We start from the raw sequence: 24,632 nt of genomic DNA, 5'->3' as shown, positions 1-24,632 counted from the left end.
ATACCCACAGGCGTGCTTCTAGTGATGGCTAATGGGTGGTGTTGTGGCATGTGTGTCTCAGCTGAAACTGCTTATTCTACTTTCATGTTTTAGATGGAAGACTTTTTCCATGCATTTATAAACCCACCATAACACTGACGGTGTTTATGTTCTCAAACAATGCCATTTTTTTTCTAAAGTCAAACGGCCCGTTCACGTGGGGCTGCTGATGCCTCTGTTAAGTGGAGTGGTTGTAAATAGCGCTTCACGCTGTGCGATGTGTGACTCCAGTGGCAACAGCAAGCCGTTTAAAGACCATTACTCTGCAATCCAAAATTCCATTTGTGACAAACATACTGGATGGAAATGTAGGATCACATTTAAATATAAATGTGCTGATGAAAATGGATAAGAATGTATCGCAGCGTGTGCTGAGGGGTTTTCAGGTAGATTCTGTGGTAAGTTAAGGCGGATTGCAGTCTATTTAGAAGCAGATGGTTGAGATAGAGAGAGAGATAGAGCGGAAGAAAGTAGTATGGAAGAAAAATAAAATTTTAACAATCGAGAAAATGATGTGCCAGAAACGTATTCACTTTTTAATGCCTCGACAGTTGTAAAAGCTTTCATTTACACCGTATAGTATCTTTGGCAGTATAGAGTATAGAATTGAAGATTTCATAGAATAGTTTTTTCTTTATACTAATTTTGTGTTACGCCATAAAAGCACATCGAAAACAATTTAATAAAAAACTGTGGACAATAAATATTTAATTATTCACCAACCACCAGGATAAAACATTTAAAAACAACACTAAAATGCGTACTAAGTATGAAAATCATACTACCGGTGCTAAACACCATTGAACCCTTTCATTCTGGGTGCCATGATAGCAGCTACACAATTCAAAACATGAGCAGGAATGATCAATTAAAGATTGCTGCCAATTGGGCCTACTTCCCATGCCGCATCCAGGGCAGCCAGAATATAAAAACAAGGATTGGCAAAGCCAACAACTTTGCCTTGTGTACAAGTATTAGGCATTTGCCAGGCACTTCTATTAGATGCCCATGTACTTGCATAGTGTACCCAAGCACGGTTTGTATTGGGATGGCTGGCAATGTGGAGAGTACCCAAGCACAGTTTGTATTGGGATGGCTGGCAATGTGGAGAGTACCCAAGCACAGTTTGTATTGGGATGGCTGGACAATGCAGAGAGTACCCAAGCACAGTTTACATTGGGATGGCTGGGCAATGCAAAGTGTACCAAAGCACAGTTTGTGTTGGCATGGCTGACAATGCAGAGAATACCCAAGCATAGTTTGTATTGGGATGGCTGGCAATGCAGAGTGCACCGAAACAAAGTCTGTATTGTGATGGATGGGCAATACTGTGAAGGAAGTGTTCGTTGTGTTCCTCCTTACACATGCACTTACTCGAGGCTCTTGTATACCCGCGCACTTTGCAAAGAAACACTCCACTCAGGTGCTTTATTCACCCATGTGCTTTATTTCCACGCTTGAAGTGCTGGCCTAGTTCATCCATTTCTGGTGGTGGTATGTTTAATTCTTAAACCTGCAAAACGGGTCTTAGATGCTTGAAACACGTGTGAGGATGACAACGCGCAAGTCCTTCCTGATTCTGCTTCCCGGTAGTGGCTGCTTAGTGCTAGTGTTCTGCACAGCCAGTGCAATACTAGATGCAAAGCTCCCCTAACAGAGGGGTCATGCCGCAAATGAACCCGCACTCATAGGCCTAGTGTGTGTCACATGCAAGGATGCCAATACTAGAGAAGGGCTCATGCCACGCAGATCCAAGGACGCACTATAGGTGGAACCTTATGCCAACGCCTGGTGTGCCTCACAAAGAGAAATAAGGCTGGAGAGCGCAAGAGTTTAGGCACACCACAGGTGAGGCATAATGTGGGGGGCCACATAGGTCTTGCTTGCACGGATGCTGCTTCTTGAGTGGGGACAAGGCTCTTACCAAACAGGGCAATGGGGACTCTGTAGGTGACAACTAATACAATGACCCTCGTGTGTGTAACATACAAACAAGCTGCTGTAGAGCACAAACACGGCCCTTTCCATGCCACAGTGTAGGTCAAGGTCCGAAAGAGGTGCTGCTGCATGCGAGCAGGGGAAGTGTCCCTACCGAATAGGGTCAAGCGAACACTAGGTTTAGCCATGTGTAAAGGCCCCTGTGAGCGTCACATACAGAGATGCCGTTCGAGGGCAAGGCCCCTTTTGTTTTTATCCTTTGGTGTATATAGTGCAAATCTAACTAGGAAGCAATGGATCCCTGCACAAGTAATTTGGGGTTAGCAGACGTCAGTGGAAGGGGACGTTATAGTAGCTTGGATATCCCATACTACAGGGGTGGTATATATCTAGGAGTATCAAGTCCTAAATGATTCCAATGTGATCCCTGAAAAGCAGGGTCTTCAGATTGTTCCTGAACTGTAGGAGAACTGCAAAGGTCCCAATTGCAAGCAGGGTCGCATTCCAGTAGAATGGGGCATGGCAAGAGAAGGGCAGTTGCCTGGTTTTGTCTTTGCATGCCAGTTTAGACTCCAAGAGGAGCATATCCCATTTGAACCCGCAAGTTGTGTGGCGAGGGAGGCTGCTGTTTGGGCAGCCATTTCCTAATATGGGATGTAAGCAGGTTTTGAAGAGCATCCTCTCTGGGTAGCCAGTGTGGTTCTCGAAGGATAGGGGAGATGTGGTTTCTTAGTTCTTGTAATCAGGCTGGGCTAAAAATAGCTGGGAGCTATTTAGCCCCCGCTTCTGGCTCACGAGAACCAGGTTAGCTTGTCACCAATAGCTGCTAGGAGCTACATTTGATTCCATCTGTGACCTAATTAACATGCCTATGTCTCATTCCATTTGTGTGTTTAGGAATGTGTATAAAGTAGAATTAGGACAAATATAGAAGACATTCAAAGCATTAAGGTTCAAACGTAATGGACAAAAAGTTAAAGTGTGCATCTCACGTGGAAGTTAGATTTGCGATGAACTTTGTACTAACTCCCAATTTTCTAGAGGCATCTCCTCCCTACGGGGCGATGCTCTATATACAAGAGCTAGTTTTAGTTCCTGTCCATCAAATCTGAATTTCAAACACTGTGAGGTGTGCAGAAGAGTATTGAAGGGACCTAAGGTGACCAAGGGCCTTGGCTGAGATGCCAGTGAGGAGGGTGTTCCCTCCATCTAGGAAGCAGGTTAACAGGGCCTTGACAGTGGTTCTGAAATCCACTTGTAAGGAAGGGTTTTATTTTCTGAAGAAGGTGTTTTGGGCTTTTTTGTTAATATGTTGCCGCAATCAGAGATTGCTGTTACTAATGAGCCCAGGGCCCCTGCAAAGAGTGATTGCTCCCGGCATGCTGTAGGTGAAGGACATCAAAGGGATTCTGCTGCTTCAGAGCTGGGGTTGTGCTCCAATCAAACAGGGCCATGGGCACCCTGCAGCTGAAGCCTTGTGCAAAACATGCTTATGGAGACCATACAAAGACATCTTGTGTGCCACATACGAAGATGCTGATGGGGAACAGGGCTGAGGCCCTTTTCAAAGAACGTGGGCACTATAGGTGTAACCTCATATGTATGCCAAACACATGAACAGGACTCCTTACAAAGACGGCAAAGTATATAGTGCAGGCAGAAACGTATGCAAAGAAGAAATGTGTATGCCACACAGGGATGCTACTAGACAAAATGAAAATGCCCTTTCCGAAGAGTGGTGGTACCAAACACACTGTAGGTGAAGGACACGAAGGGTTGCTGCTGCATAAGACGTAGGGAAGCGCTCCTATCAAACAGGGCTGTGGACACACTGCAGGTGAAGCCTTGTGCAACATCCCCTTGGTGTGCCACAAACAGGGCTGCTCCTAGACAACAGGGGCACACTGTAACTGCAGGTAATGTATGGGACCTGTGTGAGTGAAATGCAGTTAATGCACGGAGGTTGCTTCAGGGCAGCAGGGGCAGGGGTGCTTCCAGAAAAGGCCAGATCAAGATTGGGTCTGGGGGCACAGCTCCCTTAGAGTTAGTTAATTTGATTTCATTGTTGCAGAACCTTGACATCTCATCTGCAAGGGCATAGAAATAATGAAGAGTGAGGAGGGAAAAGGCCCCGATCATGGAGCTGGAGTATTTCCTAGAAAGATGAGGGTTGCTGCTGAAGGGTTCCTCGTTATTTATTTATTTATTTACTTATTTATTTTCAATTCTTGTATAGCACTACTCGCCCATGGGCCTCAAAGCACACAAGCATGGGCTGGCATGGCTGATGTGGCACTGGCAACACCCCAATTAAATCATGGGGCGACGATGACGTCAATGCTCGCCTGTACTATCAACTGTCAAGTGAGCGAGTTAATGACCCCATACGTTATCCATCTAGCGTTTGTGCAAAGGAGAGGCAGGGGCGCCTGCACCAGTGACAACAGAGGGGCCATCGCTGGAGGAGTGGGGCTGCTTCGTGCCCTGGGAGGGGAAAGCCATTCTCCTTTGCCGCTAGTTTTAGTGCTTTGGTGGGTGACTGACAGATGGTACTGGCAGATACTGTACGAGACACGAGATCACCACCCACAAATCAGTATATGGACAATTTGAAAGCCATTTTACAAAACATGCATCTTTAACTAAACTTCTTGAAAACCAGAATCATTAACATATGGAACGTAATTTAAAAGATGCATTAAATATTTTTTAAAGCATCAATTAAGTCAAATAACCTTTAAATAACATTAACAGATGGCTGCTGCTATATTGGAAGTAAACATGGCTGACAAATTCGCCACACAGTAGAAATTCAGCCAAAGAGTGCAAAAAGAGGTGTGTCGTGGGTGGAGATGTGTGGGTATGGGAGGAGAAACCTATAGATTTCACTTAGTGATGGGCGTTATGGGTGAAATTCATAGCCAAACTTCATAAATCCATCCTCATATGTCAACCTGCATCGTAAAGTATTACACACCTGCATTCAAAGCCCCTATTTTGAGCTTTCATGTTAAAGCTCTTATTTTAATTACAATAGTTCTGGCTGTATAAGTAGCGCTTTCAGCGCCACCTAATAGCCAAAACTAACAAGTGTAGGACGGGGGGAGATGAAACACAATGCCCAACTTGATTGAAAACAGCTGGTTAAGCAAAAACTCACATCTTTATGTGACACAAATGTATCAAACTGTTGGCATTATAGATCCAGACCCTTTACAACATTGGTATTGCTAGTCTATTCATTCTTAGCCATGCTTGATGCTCGAAGCAGGAATTAAGCAGCAAAAAATACTATTTTAGTACATCTTCCTAGTATAGATTTGTGAAATTGGATACATTTTCATTCAAAAGGGGGAAAGGATCTGAGTGTTTGCCATGAAATATTTAGGGACACATGAATCAGCAGAATGTATGATGCATAATGGAATTCCTGCATATTGATGCATTTTGAGGGATTGGCATTGGGATTCGGTTGGAATAGACCAGTGGTTTTTAAAGCACTCACCCATATGTGGTGAATTCATATGTTATCCCTGTTATTCTTATTGTTTATTGATCAGTGGCGTGTCCAGACTCTTTTTACTGGGGTGGCCCAAGTGGGTCACTGACTTATGCAGGGGTGGCATGAAGTTTGAGCACACACACACACATACACACACACACACACACACATAATGATTATAGCTTAGGATAATGGGATGGCACCTGGGTGGCCAATCAGATTCTAGAGGTAGTACGTGCCACACCAGGCCACTCCCTGGACATGCCTATGGTATCGTTTAAGAATCTGCACCACCTTAGGTCATTGAGAAGACACTGAGTGAGAAAAGGCGTGTAGCAATCCACATACACATTTGGATGAATATATGACCATATTGGTCAATCGTATTGCCTCACATTGCTTTATGTCCTTAGTGTGCTCAAAACTCAGTGATCTAAGATGCGGGAACTTCTGATACAGCCTTTCAAACATGTTCCTCCCCGTGGCATGCAATATCATGTGGACAGCACCAATTCAGGTGCCACACATTCTTCAAGAACAACAATTTACAAACGATGAGTATTCTGTGACACGTGGCATGGGTACAAGTTTGGCCACCTAGCATGCAATTCCCTTATGCCCTCACCCAAGGACATACAGGTCATTGTTGGAAGCACCCAATGAAGGTACAGATCAATCATTGCATAGGCCAACTGTGCAATCCAAACAGAAGCATCAGGATGCAAAGGTCATCATTTACTCGTACATATATGCCATGAAACAGTATCTATGTATAGCCCTAACAAGTGCTTAGAATCTTCTGAAGGCCTTGAACCATGAAAGATTACTAGGAGATTTAGACATGTAAAGCACCTTGCAAGGGATACTAGAGCAACAGCGTGCATGGCTGGTAACTGTCCACCAGCCCAAGCCTAAGGTAGGGCCAAGAAAAGCAAAGGCCTCGGCAAGGGCTTGCACACCCACTCATGAGCAGAGCTCCTTCCACCTCTGATCCCTGTTTTTCCCCACACTGGCATTTGCACGCATTGGACAATTCCAATTTCCCTTAAAAATAACAGCAAAGATGGCCAGTGCCATGGAAAGTGAAACATTTGCAAACCCTGTTCTATTTCCATAATGGTGGTGCCTGTGAAGGAGTGTGAGCGGCAATAATGACAATGGCCTGACGTGTGAGCGAAATGTACAGCCGCAAAGCGAAAAATGCTGAATCCGCTCTAGATTCTGGTGCCGTCCATTCCACAAAACCAGCATTACGGTTTTGCAGCCACTGAAATCTTTCTCGGTTTTGTGCGGTTTCGCACGGTCCATTATTTTTCGTTCCCATGTTGGTTTTGTGCAGCGCAGCGAGAACATTTGTATGGGCCTTTTTTCGATCCATGTTAGCCTCGTGCAGCATCACGAGAAACTTTGTGCAGGTCATTTTTCAGTCTGTGCTAGGTTCCCGACACGAGAAACATTGTGCAGGTCTTTTTTCGATCCATACAAGTTTCATGCAGTGGCATGAGAAACTTCATGTGGATCTTTTCAATCCATGCTAGTTTCACGCAGCAACACGAGAAACTTTGCGTGTGCTTATTTTAGATCCGTAATAGTTTCGCGTTGCAGCACAAGAATCTGCACAGTTTCTTCAAACCGTGCTATGCTCATGCAACGGCACAAGAAACTTTGCACAGCTTTTTTTTCGATTCATGGAAGGTTTGTACTGTTCTTTTCAATTTGTGCTAGGTTTGAGAACAGGCACGAGAAACTTTGCACAACTTTTTTGTTTGATTCTTACTAGGTTGGCGCAGTGGCATGAGAAACTTCATGCCGCTGTTTTTGATTTGTATTAGGTTTGCACAGTTACACAAGAAACGCTCTTTTAGATTCATGCTATGTTCACGCAGCGGCATGAGAAACATTGTGACGCTCTTTTGAGTTGTGTTAGGTTCTCACAGCAGCAAGAGAAACCTCATACTGCTCTTTTCGATCCATGCTAGGTTTGTGCATTGAGATAAAACCTTTGTGTGGCTCATTTTGGTTTGCGAGAGGATGCGAGAAACCTTGTGCCGCTCTTTTAGATTCATGCTATGTTCACGCAGCGGCATGAGAAACATTGTGCTGCTCTTTTGATTTGTGTTAGGTTCTCACAGCAGCAAGAGAAACCTCATACTGCTCTTTTCGATCCATGCTAGGTTTGTGCATTGAGATAAAACCTTTGCGTGGCTCATTTTGGTTTGCGAGAGGATGCGAGAAACCTTGTGCCGCTCTTTTAGATTCATGCTATGTTCACGCAGCGGCATGAGAAACATTGTGCCGCTCTTTTGATTTGTGTTAGGTTCTCACAGCAGCAAGAGAAACCTCATACTGCTCTTTTCGATCCATGCTAGGTTTGTGCATTGAGATAAAACCTTTGCGTGGCTCATTTTGGTTTGCGAGAGGATGCGAGAAACCTTGTGCCGCTCTTTTAGATTCATGCTATGTTCACGCAGCGGCATGAGAAACATTGTGCCGCTCTTTTGATTTGTGTTAGGTTCTCACAGCAGCAAGAGAAACCTCATACTGCTCTTTTCGATCCATGCTAGGTTTGTGCATTGAGATAAAACCTTTGCGTGGCTCATTTTGGTTTGCGAGAGGATGCGAGAAACTTTGTGCTGCTCTTTTCGATACACAGGGGTGGCAGAACACGAATTGTAGGGAAACGGATTAAAATCTTACAGTATTTCAGAATTTCGCCCAGCCCTAGTCCATGGTTCGAGCATATATGTCGGGTGGGGAGGAAGGGGTGTGTGGTGACGTGGAGTCAGGGTGAGGGGTGCACGGCCATAAGAGCATATGGCAAAAAAAACACAGTGAAGGCGGATGGGTAGAGAAGAGAACGTGGACAGTCACTGAGAGATTCTGCCAGTGTTCTAGGCCAGTCTTATTTGAGCCACGTACTTGGAACCAGGGCTTGAAGCAGAGCCAGACTGATGGGGCTTTTCTACATGGTGGTCAGTTGGCTAAAAGTTTAATTCATAATAAAGCAATAACCCTCTTCTGCATGTCTCTATAGAAAAAAGTGCTGTGGTATGAATACAGCAACTGTAAGTGGAAATGCACAGTGCACAGAGAGTGGAGGTTGTGCATGCCTCTCCTTCCAGGTTCTGCTCTCGTACATGGGCCCATCATGTTTTTATACAAAACATAGAAGTAGGACAAATGGAGGAGTATTACGCACCTGCAATCTTCTCATCATTGTACACACTCATTTGGCATGGACTGTTCGTTAAGTCGGCTCAGGTGAATTAAGACCTGTTTACATAAAGAGCTATTCATTTGAAGCTGGCAATCATTTGTATGAATTATACAGCATATTTATGTTATCCATATCTAAGCCATTCCTTTCAATGTGTGGACCATCAACATACAAACTGGCAAGAAAAAGAAAACATATCATGTAAAATATATGATGTAAAATATGTTGAGTAAGACAGAGAGACTAAACAATACACGATCTGGAATACGTTAACATTATTATAATGTGAGTGTTTACTTTCATAACATTTCTTAGATATTTAAAAACGTGTTTGCTTTTCTAGAATTTCTCCATATTCGTACAAAATGCCACCTGCGACAGACACGTCCATTAGGTTTGAACGGTTGATGAAAACAATTCAGCAAAACATTTTAAAATGAATTTGCTTCAGGTGTCTAGTCGTTTTCATCTGATTATAATGTGTATTTGATCATTGCAGTTGTTAAGTAAGCAGATGGTGTTTTGCTAGCACACAAGCCATGCAATTATTGCAGGTCAATTTAATCAGCACCAGCTGTTATGGCCTGCTGACCTTGATAACATGTAGATTTCCTTGTTTTAACAGCACAGTGCTGATATAATGTTTGTAATTGACCTACATAGCATTGCGGTGGCTTTTGGCATGCATCTTCCAAGTAAATTGCAAAACTGACAACGAAGGATTATTATTATTTTTTTTTTCGTCGTTTGCTTTTCAGCTGGCGCAAATAACAAGCAAAAATTTTCAATTTTTCAAGTCAAACATTTAACAGTGTCTGAAATCAGCCAACGGTTCTCCTTTGTGTTGCTTAACAAACGAGAGCTCCCTGTAACAGTATGAAGGAGGGAGGCAAGTGTGACGCAGTATGAAGCTTCTGTGAGTAGGTGTCATTATTAAAAGACTTTTCAGTACAATATGCGGACGTAAGCACAAGGCAGGAAGTAGCAGGGGGGACAGAAGTACCAGGCATCCTTTGCCCAGCCAAGATTGCAGGAACTGACACGGAACAGAAATACATACCGCCACAGGCATCTCATACACCTGTTCCTCGCGCAGGTTTCCACACACGGAGGCAGGCAGGCAATACAGGATACACCACATCATCCCCCTTTACACGGAACAGATAGATACGACAACTGAGGGTAGAATAAAGAGGGGCGGTGGCAGACGAGCAAAGAAAGCACACTCTAGGAGAGGACAGTGGAAGGGGAGGTAAGCAAGACAATCTTTCTTCACAGGCCAGAAAGGAGGAAAGAGGTGAAATAAAGAGAAGGCGAAACCCAACAAAAGGTGCCCACAGAGTGGTTGTCCTCAAGATTTCAAGAGCACGAGATAAAATGCCACATATGATGAAAATGAAAGGGCTTGCATAACAGAAGGATCATCAAGACAGCGAGGCAGGTGGGCGCCACAGAAAGGACATGGTCAAATGAGACAAAGAAAGATATGAGGCAACGTTCTCCCTGCTTCCCCTTCAGGAAAACAGAACAAAATCAATATGCAGGTGACCATGCATCGGCCACAATGGAATTGCAGATAACGGTGCCTAAACATAAGCGAACATAATGGAAAAACGACAACAGTCGTGCAGTTGAGTACCTGCAAGGAAGTGGAGATTAGTAAAGAAAACTGAATAAGGAGGCAGATAGCACCTGAAAACTGGAAGCTTGTCAGGATCCGACAGTCAGTGGTAACTGTGGTGTGTGACCCTCCCAAGTGCGTTGCCCTTTTAAGAGGGGCAGTGTTATGTGTGGCCCTCCAGCCCAACTGCAGCCATGTGCGACAGAACGGCTGAGTCTGTGCCTCATTTAAGCCTGCAGGCCATGGTGCCGTGGGCCCTCCTGCCAGTACGGTGGCCTGGGTCTGCACGAGATGGGTATGGTTTGCTTAGCCCCTACCTAAAACTGGGTGTTCCCTAGCAATCCATTGAGGCACTGGGCCTCCAACCAAGATGCTGATGTCCATAGCGCCGAGGGGGGCGGCTTGATGCCAGTAGCCGGCACCCATTACAGTAACTGGTGGGAACAAGAACTAGTGTTGGCGAATGACAACATGGGCATGTTGGTGCAGCTGGATGGACCAAGCCCAAAGTAGCATGGATGGTAACTTCTGGGACGGGCAAGGCACCACATCAGCTAACCACGCTGATGGATATCAGTGTGTCAGTACAATACACATGTGTGTATACGCATGCCTGCCTTTAGTGACCTCAGAAATTGAATGTTGAAGGCATAAATGAGTGAATGTAATGGACACTGAGGTGAGGCGTGCATGTATGCCAGTGCTAGCAATGGAACCCTGGTGTGTAGCATGAAGGTTATGATATGATATGTTATTTGTAACGCGCTTAATACCCAGAGGTTTCTATGCGTGGACCCGGGGATCAAACCTGTGTTGCTCTGTGTCATCTTGCTTCCATGATGAGCGCATTGCCCCTGAGCTATCCTCCCGAGATGCTAGACAACATGTGTCAATGTATAATGTAAGCATGATCAGTACCTATGAATCGAAGTATGCACGTATTGCGTCAGCGACAGAATGAACCCAATGTGTACATGACAACTAGATGCATGCAGGAATGCTATTATTACTTACTGGTAATCTTCATTACTCCTAGTCATACTCTTGCCTCTCACAGTAATTTCATCTGAGGCCCCGCCTCCGCTCCAAGAACCCTTCTTAACTTTCTCTTCATTCTGTCCATAAATCCACCTCTTTACCCACAAACCCCAGTTCACAAGGACCAAGCCGGAGCATTGGACCCTCCATGCAGCGAGGGAGAGGAGAGTTAGTAGTACTGTGATGAGGAAGATTAGGGCTAGGAGTAATGAATATTACTGTTAAGTAATCATAGCATTACCTTCACATCCCTCTTCCTTGTCCCAGTACATACCTCAGAGGTATACCAAAGCACAGCCAATGAGGAGAGGTCCCAATTAGACACAGAGAGCCAATGAGCCACAGAGAGACAGAGGTGCTGAAACACAACACACCACTTTCATCGCCCAGAAATCACATGCCAAAAGACAAAAGCCCAACCCCAAAGAAGCCATCCGTGGGGTGAGACACGTTCAGCCAGTAATCATTTATAAACGTTCCCTGGTCTGCCCAGGTAGCAGCCCTACAAATCTCCTGCAGACACACCCCACGGGCATCAGCCCAGGAAGCTGGCATTCTCCTAGTTGAGCGACCGTGGACATGGTCAGGTACAGTCAATATAGCAGACACATAAACCATAGAGATGACAGTCCGAATCCAATGGCTGATGGATACCACTGAGGCTTTACACCCTGACCCAGCAGCACCAAACGTAAAAAGCGGGCTATCTGTCTGACAGGAAACAGTTCCATCCTAGAAAGGTACTCCAGAACAGCTCGCTGAACATCAATGGCATGACAAACACCACATTGGGAGTCTGGGGTCCTGGAAAACATCAGGGAGAACCAGCTCGTGCGATGTGTGACGAGATACCACCTTAGACAGAAAGTTAGGGTCACAGCGTAAAACCATGGAATCAGGGAGCACAGCAAAAAGGGAATGCAGGCTAACACAGCCTGCGCCTCCCCCAGACGCCAGGAAGATGTGATCACAATAAGGAAAACCGTCTTGAGAGTGAGGAGCTGGATGTCGATGTCCACAAGGGGTTCAAAGGAAGGAACCTGAAGAAACCTTAAGCCAAGAGGAAGATCTCATGGAGGAAGACCCTTATAGGTACTGGGATGATAAGCAACAAGACCCCAGAGTAACTTCGCCACCAAGGGATCCAACCCAAATATGGCCATCAGAGTCCAATTTGAGGATTTTAATGGAGGCCCACTGGGAACGAAGCGAGACACAGCCAGCCCCTTGTCGAATCCCTCCTAGACAAACTGGAGAACAGAAGGCAACCCACACAGAAGTGGGAGAACCCCTGACCTACCACACCAATCCATAAAACACCCCCACTGCCGGTCATAGGACTTCAAGGTTGAAGGGTGCCTAGCCCGCAGGATGGATTCGACCACTGTACCAGGAAACCCCGGGGAAGTCAGCCAAGACCACGAAGAACCAAACTGCCCATTGAATCCTCCAAACCTCACACCTCAGCCCGCCTGCAAAGGCAAGGCCACATCGGAATTAACCACAGTGCCTGAGCCTGGAGCTACAGAAGGTAAGGGTACCAATCCCGATGAGGTCAGAAAGGATCCACCAACAGAACAGCTGCCCCGGATCCCCAGATCCGCTGCACCACCCCGGGGAAGAAGAGGTAGAGGAGGAAAGGCATAGAGCAGACCTTGCGTCCACTCCAGATTCAGGGCGTTCACCTCCCAGGTACCCACCAACAGAATCCAGGAGCAGAAGAGGGGCACCTTCACTGAGGCCGGCGAGGCAAAGAGATCCAGAACTGTACATCCAAACCAACAGCAGATCTCTGCAAAAACCCTGTCTCAGACTACCAGTTACAGGGACGAGGGGAACCCTACTGAGGCGATCTGTCTGAAAGTTGTCCACCCCTCTGATGTGTGCGGCCTCCAGAGACACCCGATGCCCCCCCCCATGTAGCAATCAGATATGCCAGATGATTTTAGGAGGGAACAGAACCCCCTGAGGATTTACATAGGCCAAGACCTATGTGTTGTCCATCCTAACCACCAACGCCCGGGCCACTAGGGATTCTCTGTAACACAACAGTGCCCAGTGAATGACACACAACTCCTTCCATGTGGATGAGCGATGATGCTCCACCAGCTCCCAACAAGCTCTGCAGTGAATGGCCACCCAGAGTAGCTCCCCACCCGCACCCACTGTTATCGGTATTAAGAGTGGTCTGCACGGGACAAACCAGGGCCAGCCCCACCCCGAGATTCCAGACCTGCAACCACCACAACAGATCCGTCTTCAGGGCAGAGAAATTGGTAGAGAGGCTTCATAAGCCTGAGAGGCCAGGATCCAGTGGGCCAGAAGGTGGGAGACCAGGATATGCAGATGGAGGCGGGCCCACAGCACCAGAAAAACACAGGAGGCCATGTGCCCCGGAAGAGCAAGCAACAGGTGGGCCAGGACCCACCTCCATGGAGAAAATGGAGGAGAACAGAATTAAGACACCATACCCTCTCCAGAGGCGAGAAGACCTTCCCCACGCTGGTGCAAAACGGGTCCCCAATGAAAACCAAATCCTGGGAGGGACATAGGTCGGACTTGGGCCAATTGATCAGAAACCCTCAGTCCTACAGAGCCAGGTAGACCAGACAGAGATGCACCAGGACCGTCTCCTGCCGGGCTGCCTTGTCTAGCCAGTCATTAAACACCCTGCAGGTAGAGATGAGGCACCAGGGGAACCGCCAACTTGGTGAACGCCCAGGGGGCCGAACGCAACCCAAAGGTGAGGACCAGGAACTGAAAGTGTCGATGACACACTGCAAAACGGAAGAACTTGACCTGGGAGGGGAGCAATGACACTTGGTAATAAGCGTCCTGGTGGTCGAGGGATTCCAATCAATCGCCTTTTTGAACCAGGGGGAGAATGTTCCTCAGAGTCTCCAACTTGAATCTCTCCCTCCTTACAGAACAGTTCAGGTGCTTGAGATTGTGCATGAGGGAATATTTCACAGATGGTTTTGAAACCAGAAAAATCCCGGAGTAAAACCCCCGACCCCACTGGGACTGAGGGACTGGCACTATATTGTATTCTTCACATCACTGACTGCTTGGGCTGCCTGCAAGGAATTGACGTGCTGACCAAGAGGGTCTGAACCGGCGGAAGTCTACCTGATACCCCTCCCTTACTGTTCGAAGAGCCCAAGAGTCAGAACACCACCGGGCCCACATCAGAAAAAATAGCCAAAGATGACCGTCCACTGGCCCCCCGGGCCCATAAGGACTTCGACACTGGGCATGAAATCCAAGATGTATGAGCAGGAGCACGACCGCTACAAAAGTGACATGTTCTGGATCCAAAAAAAGCAGGGCCTGACCTGGCCGAGTACCTCTTGGTGGCCGAGGGAGGCGTCTGCCACAACTTGTTCACATGTTTATATGCACAGAAAACGTTGTGAACTTTGTCCTCCAATGAATCACCAACAGGTTTTGCACCTTCAAAAGGAATTTTTAGAGCCACCATCTTCTGTGAACCTCCAGACTTCCAATCCCAAAGATGTACATGCCTCTGAGCCAAAATCCCAGAAAACCCATGGCCATGGCCGAGCCATGCACACCATCATAGGCCAGGTCCGATGAAAAATCTCCCTGATGCTGCATGTCAGTGAGAAGAGGAGCTCAGTCATAACCATCCTCCAAAGCCCGACAAACCTTCTTAAAACCCACAAGTACAGTGGCTGCTGTGTAGGAGCTATAGACGTTAGCCCGAAGGGCTAGATGAGCCACTGAGTGCACCTTCTAAATGCCCGAGTTGACCTTGTGATCCACCTGGACCCAGTCCGCCGCCTCCTCAGCTGACATGGAGGACTGGACTATCAGACTGGTGTGAATATCATCAACCTCCAGGGACTCCGAGAGCAACGTGTCCCCAACCAACAAAGGATAGAGCTTCGCCATAAATCGTGGCACGGCAATCCATTCCGGGTCCTTGCACTCCCGAAGGATCTTCCTGTTAAGGTCCACAATAAGCGGTAACCACGTCCTAGGTGTATGTTTGTGCTGCCTAATGGAGTTATCAGAACAATCACCCTGAAACAAGGGCTCTGCAGACCTCATGCTGTCCCACACCTGTGTCAATTCTGGCCTTTGGTACAATTGAGCTTGCCTGAAGAAAGATCTCCGCGAATGGCGCTCAAAAGATCCAAGAACCTAAAAGACATGCTTTCACATGCCAGACTAGAAAAGAAGTCACAAAGATCAACGCTCTGGAACATGAGGGAAATAAGGGGGCACCACCCCTGCGACACTTGTACGGTTTGCCGCTTCACTAAGAAAATGTCCTCATTCAGAATAGGTGAAAAAGATTGGCAACTCAAACAGTTTACTAACTGCAAAACAGCTAATGTAATTTATATCATTGAATGTCCTTGTGGGCTTCGCTACGTGGGACAAACTACCCGACAAATCAACAAAAGGATCGGAGAACATAGATCTCGAATCCGTTGTAAGTCTAAATCTGCACCAATGGTAGAACACTTTATCGAAAACCATCATGGTCCAGACGATATCCTGTGGTGGATAGCAGACACAGTACCGAACACAAATAATGTGACCAACTCACTCAACCACAAAGAAGCGTGGTGGATATTTAAACTCAAAAGCACTACCAACGGCCTCAATGAGATAGATCCCATACACCTCAGCAGATAAACACATTAACTTTAGTCTTACTCTCCTCCTGCGACCCCTCATGTACTCTTCTGTCCTCCAGATAAGACTTACTCTCCTCCTGCGACCCCTCATGTACTCTTCTGTTCTCCAGATGAGACCACGAACGGTGTCAATTTGGCTCATTTTACTGGATTTTGCACAAACATACTTTGCTGCCACTCACATAAACCACAAGGACCAAGTCAGAGTCGCGCACATAAGTAATGTGCACTGAGTCTCCCAAACGCGCATGCGCCAGCGATTAGCATCCCCACCTCCTGACAGGTTCACTCAGTAATACTATAGAAGATCCGGCACAGGCATGCGCGATCGCTGAACACTACTCGCGGTGCGCATGCGCACCAAGTACCACTGTGCGCAGCGCGACATCTTCTCCATTTATTATCAAGAACTCCCCTACGGGAACGAGTCGCTTTGCTCTCAAGCTGCCCACGCAAACTTACTCGCCAGACTACAGCCCACTCTGAACCATACCGAAGGTAATTAGAACCTCCTGTTACTTCTGTAACACCTTATATACACAATATATCGGGATCGTTCACTCCCTTTCCTTATTTCTTATGTATTTCTCTTTTACTAATACAGACCAGACAACGAATCTGGCCCTAGATTCAGCAATCTTCAAGTTGAAGTCAGACTTCTGCTGACCCTGGCCAACTTACCGGCTTCCCATGACTCTCCAGCATGGTTTGGACACAGTAAATACCCAGCAAGGTGAGCGCTCCACAATCGCACGCTCCCCAACTACCACAGCTTACAAATACCCTGGACTACATGTTTCTGACTCCTACATGTATTTTTCTGACTCCTGCAGCCCTTCACAGCCTGCCACCAACGCCCAGAAGCCCACCCAACTCTGCACCCTAATTGTCTTGGCACAAACAATCCATAGAATCTGGCAGCATCGCAGCCCCCAAGGTCAGTTCTGTCTCTCCCTTGCCCCCGATTTTATTGTGGTGTACCATAATCTTGGAACTGATTGTGTTCTTTTAATTATAACATCAGTTTTTTACAGTTTTCAGACACTAATAGTCCCCATATCTCTATTTTAGGGAGACCTATTCCAGGCCCAAGATGAAGGCTACCAGCCGAAACGTCTTTAGGACCAATATCTGCATACTTCTCCTGGTCCCAAATACCTTTTTGATCTAAATCTAGACGTCGACCACATGTTAGGTCACCCTTCAGCCTGGCTACAGACAACTAAGAATTTTCCCATTTAACATGTGTGTTTTGGGTTGTCTCGCATTTTAACGCATGATAATCACTTGTCACTAATGGTGATGGTAACTTTGTTCTTTGTTTTATTGCATTCTGCCAATTAATTTGGCCATCATAATGATGTGTGGACAGGGTTAAGACTGTGCTCTAACCTCCTGCACACCAAGAATCTCTGAATGAAAAACTTGTTTTGTATTTTTGTTGGTTCTCGGTAAAAACAGTCGTGTATCAATAACTATGGATGCATGATTTATTAAATGCACCAAGCAGCAAAATAAACTTTTAAGCTGTATATAATACCTATTTCTGTCTGAACTACTTCATGTACATTTTCACATTTGCAGTGTTTTTGTATTTCTCTGGACACAATAGAAATTACTTGGGCCTAATAGAATCAGAAAGTAGTCCCGCCCCTATAATGTTACACGACAGAACAAACCCCTCTTTGTTAACCACACCTGTGTCAAGACAGCAGCCAATTCATCCATGTCCAGGTACTTCCCATCAGCATCCTCCTCTGAAGAAAGGGCATCTGAGGAGGAGGCCCATGACGTGGATTAAAGGCAATAGGGAGAGGAAAGAGAGACTCACCTGAGCTTTCCCCCACTCTCATGTTTGTGAGCAGGCAGCTGTAGCATTTCCTTAATGTCCTTCTGTGATAAGGATAAACGCTCAGACACTTTTCCCTTATCACCACGCCTCTGCTGAGGCAATTCCAGTGAGCCAGTTGAAGAGGCTGAGGACTCCAGGTAGGTATGACGTCCTTTCATTGTGGGATGTTTTTTAATGTTTTTTTTACCGCAGATTTTTTAACAAAACAACCCATTGAATTTTTAAGGGGGGATTACAAAATTATATATATGGGGTGTGGGTGTTTGGGAATACATAAAAAAACTAAAGTGAATGGAGTGTTCGGGGGGAACGCCCCAAAAATGATTAAAAAAATGTGAATGGTTTTTTCATTAAAATAAATTGCGGTAGAAAACCCTGCGAAAAAACATACCATGATGAAATAACATGGAATCTCCAGGTGATGACACTTAGCCACATGCTTCCCCATAGTGCAAGTTGGAAAACACCAGGACCACTCTGGCCAGTAGTGAACAGGCAAATGGAAGTAGCAGTCGCTTAAAAACACAGCACCAGAAAACCAGAGCCAAACCTTGGCACCAGCACCATGGCAACAAGCCAAGCCCCCAGCGCACTGGTGTACAGGTAGTGGAGGGCATCGAGAATAAAGAAAACTCCAGCCACAGCCGGTGACGAGAAAATAGAAAACAAAGGCCCACTACAGGAGCTGGAGAGCCCGCTGCACCAACGGCAGGAAGCCGTGACACCTGGAACAGCACCCACCACTGCAAGGGCATGGAGGGGAGATATGCTGTGTCTCCAACAGCACAAACAAATTAAACTTACCCATGAACCCATGGCCCGATGCTCTGCCTCCTGCAAGCCTCCACGCCCCACCAGGAGCCCGGGGAGAGCCACCACAATCAACCAGCCCCCCCGAGCCCCACAGGGGAAGTCAGGGGTGTGCCCAAGGCATCCCACACCCTAAACAAATCCTGGCCGGAGGGCAGGAAACCTACAACTTCAGTGTGTGGGTAAGGTGGTGGTTTTATGAACAAAATGAAGAGAAAGTGGGGAAGGGTTCCTGGAGTGGAGGCAGGGCCTCAACGGTAATTACTGACACGAGGAAGAAGGAGATGGAGGTATTGACTATGGCACAGGGAAGTAGGTCAGACAAGAAAAGAACCCACAAGAACTGTCAAAAATGATGTGCCTACAGTAACCCAGAAATGCAATTGCAAAATGAAACGTACTGTATACTGCATAGATGTCCACATAAACCAGAGGTGTGGCCAGAAATCAAAATATTCCATTTTGTGGCAGAAGAATACACGCCTAATGTAATGAAAACATGCAGTTTACTTGTAAAGCAAATGATAGACAATTGAGAACAATTTAAGTCATAACCATTGATGTCCAATTGCAAGGGAAAACTTCAGCCCAAGTGTCAAGAACCTGGGGGACCTGCAAAGAATCGTTAACACATTAGAACGTGTACCTGACTGAAACCGGACTGAAGGGCAGTATTTGTCTGAAAATAAGAACTTTGCAGACCATAGGAGAACTCTGCATTTGCGGTAGTTAAAAATAAGCAGGGACGAAGGCCTGAGGTTGAAGCACAGTAAGCTGAGTCAAACTGGAGGCCGCAAGTGTATTTGTTCATTGCTGGCAGACACATTTCTCTCAAAAAAATGAAATAAGTTTGCATTTCTTACTTTCTTTTTTCATCGCAGAGCCCGACCAGAGTCAACAGGATTGTGTGCCTGTACAGCTCAGCATAGACATACATGAAGGAAAAGTTCACCAGTCGAGAAGAGACAGCACTCAATATCACATGTTAGTGAAAAGAATCCGATAAGCAATTACAGTTGGGATGATGGGTGCAGGAACACATTGATCGGTTCCCATTAAGAAAATACCTTGTGTGAGTTGCGACAAATAGGTATGTGCCAGAGGCAGTTTTTGTCAGCTCTCCATGAGACATCACAAAGAATAATTAGCAGGGGTGCAACGAAACCTACATTTCGGGGGGAGGGGTACCTAGTGACGGGAGGGGCTGTTTCAGAAACTGGGCGGGGCAAATGTTGAGGATCCGCCTCCTCTGTTCACTCGCACCCCCATTCACCGTACACTTGCTCATTCACAAATGCACCCAGCCTCCATTCATCATGCACTCTTTCACACATACATTACATAATACATATATACACTCATTGCACACATACATAATAAGCTAACATGCAAGAATGCTTTCCTCACCTCTCTGCTTAACAAAAAGCAAGTGCTCACATCAGCCTCCTCCCCTCATATGTGAAAGAGCACATACATTATATGTCGGGTCGCATCCGTCGGGAGGAGGCTGGCTTATGTGTACATTCATTTTAATTTTTTATTATGCATTTAGTTTAGCTCTAGACTTTTCCACTTGCTCATAAATTCTTTTGTCCCCAATACATCCAGCCTGAGTTGCATCCTGAATCGCTGGTTTGGACCTTTTTAGTAGATACCTTTTGGATTTGCCGTTATTGAAGCCCTGCTGTGAGTATTCTCTGTATCTCCGAAGACCATTCAGTCTATCTATGGCCATGACCGTGTCCCTCTCCATCGCTCACGATGTGTACATTTGATTTTTGTTAGGCAGAAAGGTGAGTGAAGTCTTTCCTGAAACTAACAGCTTTAAAGTTTAGCTGTGTTTGTGCAAATACATTTTTCTGCACGAACATAGTAAAACCTTAATGCTGAAAGTTTCAGGAAACGCTTCCCTCACCTCTCCGCTTAACAAACAGTAAGTGCGCACATCAGCTCCCTTCAAATGTTGAGAGAGGCACTAACTTCAGAGATTGTGCGAGGTGGGAAATGTACTTGTCTGGGGGTATCTAACTTCTTTGCGTATTCTAATGAGACTAGTCTAGTGCAGCATTAATGTTACAAGCAGTTAATTTTCTCCTTCACATCTGAAACCAGACATGTAAGGACTGCTGAAAGAACAAGCATTCTCTGGCCCCCCAAACACCAATTGCAATAATTCCCCTGGCATGTAAATACTAATCCCACATCATGATTTCAATTGCATAAAAAAGTATTCATATGAATGCAGATGTTTACAGGGAAAGGCTTTAATTGCTGGGCCTTTGTTAATGGCGATACCCAGGCACCGTTTAATGTCTGTGTCCTGTTCTGTCCAGCCACAGCTCTGTAGGTCAGCCAAGTCGAGTGAATACAGCCCACAATTTCGGGGGGTGGGCTGGAGACCGATCAGCTCAATGGTGTTGGGCCACTGATAAGCAGTGAGATAGCACCATGCTCCTGTGTCACAGGAAGGCACTGTTGGAAATTCAAAACATGCAGGAGGCGCGCGTGATGAACATCAGCAAAGGGACCTACCTACTTAGTGGGGGGAAGCATATTGTTCCTTTAAGCGGTGTGCAGGGTCCCAAGTTGAGCACCACCTTGAAGCCAGCCTTGTATCTGTGAGACCAGCATTGAGGGTGTACTATGGAGATAGTGAAACACAGGGTGCACTGCATTGTTCTGGATAGTACTTGGAAAAGCAAAATGCAAACCTGCCTCTGAGGCCTAAGGATGGTGTGCAGAGGTGATGAGGAGAAGACACAGCAGTGTTATTGACTTTCCACACGATTAATTTTGCCTAATTTGGCCTAGATCCTTACATTTTACACTGAATATTTGCTTTTTTACATTCTTGCATTGTCCGTGCAGTCGTTCTGCTTCATGACAAAGACGAGAATTCTCATCCCTAATTTGATTGATCACGGCTTGCAACTCATTTATTTGCACCTTGCACTAGCCAAATGCTATGTCTTTCTTGTCATTCTCTTCCAACAATTTAACTGTTTCTTGTTCCACATCGCAGAATCCCTTATCTTTCTCCATTTTATTCTTTCTAAGTGTTTGTAATTCTGAACTTGGTGGCACTTCCTTTGGAAAGATGAGGGGCTTTAACGATTGTGGGCTGCTCTCCCCACACAGCCAGTCTTACTTCTGAAGGAACAAAACCAAAAGAGGCAACCCCCAAAATTGCTTAAAGTGGACCTGGGAACCTTGGGTCATATGTGATCCGAAAAACAAGGGGTACAGGTCCTACAAATATAGATTGATTAGTAAACATATGTGAATATTGATTGGAAGTGGTAGAAAACATTTGAAGAAATTGTGTAATTATGTAATATATATTACATAGGTATCAAACTAATCTCAATAAGTTAAAAGACAACATGTACAACAAATCATAACTGATTGTGCTGATGCGAAATACACAGGATGTTCATATGATCTTAGAACTGCAAAGAACAACACTGCTTCTGTCTCCTAAAGTAATTGAGGCACCAAAACGTTCTACCACCCACAAGCACATGAAAAAGAATAATCTAAAAAGGTATTAAAACAGACAAAAGGGCAACAATGATTGGAGCCCTAGTAGAATTTACACCAAGAGCCATACTCCAGTGTTGACTTTGCACAGATCTAGTCTGACATGTGCAAATGTTATTTTTATTAAAACAAGGGAAACGTAGATAACACTGCTGTGGCTTCTATTCTAACAGCATGAGAGTAGGAAAGACAATAACCTGGGAACAGAGCATGCCAGCTCGAGTTTCGGCTTTGGAGGGCCAAATAAATTCAAGGGCCAAGCCTTCTTCAGGGCAAGCATGGATAAAAAACGAGACGGGCAAACATATGTAACCTTTTCCCTGTTGAATGCAAAAAGGAAGATTTTTAGTTCCAAAATACTAGCTAAACATTGTGTGTGGTGTGGAAATAGTAGTAAAAGTAATACAAGTTAAATGTACCTAATTGTGACTGGACGATTGAAAATTAAGGGAGCAATCACACAAGTTTCATCAAAACGTTTATGGGGAAGTCCATTTATGAGCCAATGACCCACAGCACACCAAGCTCAAAACAAAAAAGGGACCAAAATGTGTTGGTCAAGCTTACACACAAAAGGCATGGGGGCAAAGTAGCAAAAGCAAAAAGAAGCACTAATCTGGCAGGGAAGTCAATTCACCAAAATGCCAGCGGTAGCGGAAGTGACATCACATGACCCTTAACCTCTGATGATATCACATGAAATGATGTCATTTGACCCCACCCCAAAGTGGCATCATGGGAAGCGACAGAACACAACCTCTTACCCCTTGACAAAACAGGAAGTGGCATCACATAGCATTGTTCTTAAGTACACTATGAACAATATGGTTACAATATCGCTTTAACGTGATAAACATTTCATGCAAGAATGAATCACATATGTATCAGCAGAAAATAATATGCTATAACTGCAACTTGCGAAAAGCAAAATACATAGTCCAAAATGGATGCTTATTCTACTCTTAATGCTTTTTGGAGTATTTTGTCTGCATTGTGAATTTAAGGTGTTTAAGAACAGACTAAATCAGTGACTCACTCCCTGAAGGGTACCTGAAATAAACCTTTAATGAGTCTAACAATTACCTCATAGAATTCCAGAAAGACAAATGATTTGCTATTCCTAATCTTTCTTATTTAGGGTCACTGCTCAAAGTGTTACAATTGTGGAATCCCCTGTTTTTTTAAGAAACCTGAACAAGAAAACCAGCCATTCTAGGAACCAATAGCCACATGGCATTGGCCACAGGCAAGGATCTTCCATTTGTATTAAAAAAAAAAGTTTTTCCAATTTTATTTTTAGGGGTAGCAAGGGATACCACATGGGTAGCAAGGGAGACCTCAGGGGTCGCAAGGGAGACCTCTGGCAATCCCTAAATGACGTCCCTGTAACCTGAATGCAAAATGCACATGTATAGGCTTCATATTAATGAGGATTGAAGGAAATAAGCAGATACAAAACCAAACTGCAAAAAACAAAAAGGCTAAATCAATACGGAGCCTGAATTTCAGTACACAAATGTGCCACGCGCTCTCGAAGAGAGGGACAGGCCAAGGGCAACACTTACCTGGTCCTTCGATGCAGGACATCTTGCAGTGGTCTTGGGAAATCGTACACCAGAAGGTGCGGGCCCAAAGAGAACTAATGACTACCAAGGATAACATGCAAATGTCACATGTGGACCTGGGTATAGGTGATGTAGCAAAATGGGCTGATGTGGCGGCCATCTCAGAACAGAGTCTTGAACAAAAAAGCCATAGGTTAATGGACACTATGCTTGCCCCCTGGCAGTAACTGGAACTAATAGTGGACCAGTTTTCATAATTGAACTGGGGGTTGGAAAAGTCCTAATAAACGCCAAAAACGGAGGAAGCATAATTGTTCATTTAAGGATTACTTCATCTACCATGCCAACACCATGATTAACAGACTGTGCAACGGGGGCTATACATATAGATTGCTTAAACAGGCAGCTAAACAGGCATACCATAGGACACCTCCTCTGACTTTGTCACTGCTGCCTCGTGCATGAAGTGGAGACACCTGTGCCTTGCTGTTCTTCCTGCATTGTGCCATTTTATGCCTCCTCCAGCCATATTTTGCCTCCAAACCTCAAAATCTCCTGCTGCTTGGTAGTGTTTCACTGGATGCTGAGCACTAGCACTGCCTTCAAGTGCCTGGGTTCCTCCATAGCCTGTTCTTCTGTCACTCTCCTGACAGGCTTGGTGACCACTTCATCTGCAAGATGAGGACTTTCAAAAATCAATACCACAACCACAGCTCCACAATATGCAAAGTCAGGGCCCAGGTTCACCCCCACCAACCTCAGGTGCACCATGTCAGCTTTATCGACCCGCACCCCCAGGGTGGTGAGGCTGAGGGCTGTCAACTTCTCTGCTGCAGAATT

Source organism: Ambystoma mexicanum, chromosome 4q (assembly GCF_040938575.1).
Source record: "Ambystoma mexicanum isolate Mex_15411 chromosome 4q, UKY_AmexF1_1, whole genome shotgun sequence".
Taxonomy (NCBI): domain Eukaryota; kingdom Metazoa; phylum Chordata; class Amphibia; order Caudata; family Ambystomatidae; genus Ambystoma; species Ambystoma mexicanum.
Note: the sequence above shows the minus strand (reverse complement) of the source record.